The sequence below is a fragment of the Maylandia zebra genome, unplaced genomic scaffold (genome assembly GCF_041146795.1).
Source record: "Maylandia zebra isolate NMK-2024a unplaced genomic scaffold, Mzebra_GT3a scaffold35, whole genome shotgun sequence".
Taxonomy (NCBI): Eukaryota; Metazoa; Chordata; class Actinopteri; order Cichliformes; family Cichlidae; genus Maylandia; species Maylandia zebra.
In genome coordinates, this window is record NW_027490065.1 from 229208 (window position 1) to 231707 (window position 2500).

Below are 2500 nucleotides of genomic sequence, written 5' to 3' on the forward strand. Positions count from 1 at the left end.
AGAGCAAGGTGTGATGTAGGTCCCCGGGGCCTGCTGGAGGTCCAGGTCCATGCCCGATGTGAGTAGCAGCAGGGCCAGCGCGCCCAGGAGCACATCTTTTTCGACCGTAAAGGGAGACAGGAGGCCGACTCACTGCCTCGGCTAAATGGAGAGGGAATTTCAGAAGGGCCAGGGCACAAGCATGGACCTTTTTCAGCTGTAAGGGAGGCAAGAGCAAGGTGTGATGTAGGTCCCCGGGGCCTGCTGGAGGTCCAGGTCCATGCCCGATGTGAGTAGCAGCAGGGCCAGCGCGCCCAGGAGCACATCTTTTTCGACCGTAAAGGGAGACAGGAGGCCGACTCACTGCCTCGGCTAAATGGAGAGGGAATTTCAGCAGGGCCAGGGCACAGGCATGGACCTTTTTCAGCTGTAAGGGAGGCAAGAGCAAGGTGCGATGTAGGTCCCCGGGGCCTTTTGTCGTACCATAGGCACGAGTGGTGTGTGTGTGTGGCAAAGACTTTCTGCGCAGTGTCCCAGGGGCACGGGGAAAGGTTGTTGTACCATAGGCACGAGAAAAGTTGTCGTACCATAGGCACGAGAAAAGTTGTCGTACCATAGGCACGAGTGGTGTGTGTGTGTGTGGCAAAGTGCTACTGAGCGGTGTACCAGGGGCAGGGCGAAAAGTTGTTGTACCATAGGCACGAGAAAAGTTGTTGTACCATAGGCACGAGAAAAGCTGTCATACCAGGGGCACGGAGGAAAGTTGTTGTACCATAGGCACGAGAAAAGTTGTCGTACCATAGGCACGAGGAGAGTTTGTGTGGCAAAGTGCTACTGAGCGGTGTACCAGGGGCACGGCGAAAAGTTGTTGTACCATAGGCACGAGAAAAGTTGTCGTACCATAGGCACGAGAAAAGTTGTCGTACCATAGGTACGAGGAGTGTGCGTGTGCGGCAAAGTGCTACTGAGCGGTGTACCAGGGGCACGGCGAAAAGTTGTTGTACCATAGGCACGAGAAAAGTTGTTGTACCATAGGCACGAGAAAAGCTGTCGTACCAGGGGCACGGAGGAAAGTTGTTGTACCATAGGCACGAGAAAAGTTGTCGTACCATAGGCACGAGGAGAGTGTGTGTGTGGCAAAGTGCTACTGAGCGGTGTACCAGGGGCACGGCGAAAAGTTGTTGTACCATAGGCACGAGAAAAGTTGTTGTACCATAGGCACAAGAAAAGCTGTCGTACCAGGGGCACGGAGGAAAGTTGTTGTACCATAGGCACGAGAAAAGTTGTCGTACCATAGGCACGAGGAGAGTGTGTGTGTGGCAAAGTGCTACTGAGCGGTGTACCAGGGGCACGGCGAAAAGTTGTTGTACCATAGGCACGAGAAAAGTTGTTGTACCATAGGCACAAGAAAAGCTGTCGTACCAGGGGCACGGAGGAAAGTTGTTGTACCATAGGCACGAGAAAAGTTGTCGTACCATAGGCACGAGGAGAGTTTGTGTGGCAAAGTGCTACTGAGCGGTGTACCAGGGGCACGGCGAAAAGTTGTTGTACCATAGGCACGAGAAAAGCTGTCGTACCAGGGGCACGGAGGAAAGTTGTTGTACCATAGGCACGAGAAAAGTTGTCGTACCATAGGCACGAGGAGAGTTTGTGTGGCAAAGTGCTAGTGAGCGGTGTACCAGGGGCACGGCAAAAAGTTGTTGTACCATAGGCACGAGAAAAATTGTCGTACCATAGGCACGAGAAAAGTTGTCGTACCATAGGCACAAGCAGTGCGTGCGTGCGTGCGTGCGTGCGTGCGTGTGTGTGTGTGTGTGTGCGGCAGTTCTTCTGCGCAGTGTACCAGGGGCACATTTCAATGTGCTTTCTGGAGTACCAGGGGCACGAGGATTTTGCCAGTGGTGTTCTGCTTTGTTAGTGGGAGGGGGCTTAAGTGTGGGTCCCCGGGGCCTGCTGGAGGTCCAGGTCCATGCTAGACATGTGGCACAGGGTAACTGCAGGGGGGGGGGGTAATGTGGGTCCACGGGGCCTGCTGGAGGTCAAGGTCCGTGCTAGATATGTGGTACAGGGTTAACTGCAGGAGGGGGGGGGGGGGGTAATGTGGGTCCCCGGGGCCTGCTGGAAGTCAAGGTCCATGCTAGACATGTGGCACAGGGTAACTGCAGGGGGGGGGGGGGGGGGTAATGTGGGTCCACGGGGCCTGCTGGAGGTCAAGGTCCGTGCTAGATATGTGGTACAGGGTTAACTGCAGGAGGGGGGGGGGTAATGTGGGTTCACGGGGCCTGCTGGAGGTCAAGGTCCATGCTGGATATGCGCTGGAGCGTAACTGCAAGAAAGGAAAGCTAGTGGGGGAGTAGAGCAGGGGAGTATGTGGGTCCCCAGGGCCTGCTGGAGGTCCAGGTCCATGCTAGATATGTGGCACAGGGTAACTGCAGGGGGGGGTAATGTGGGTCCACGGGGCCTGCTGGAAGTCAAGGTCCATGCTAGACATGTGGTACAGGGTAACTGCAGGGGGAAGGGG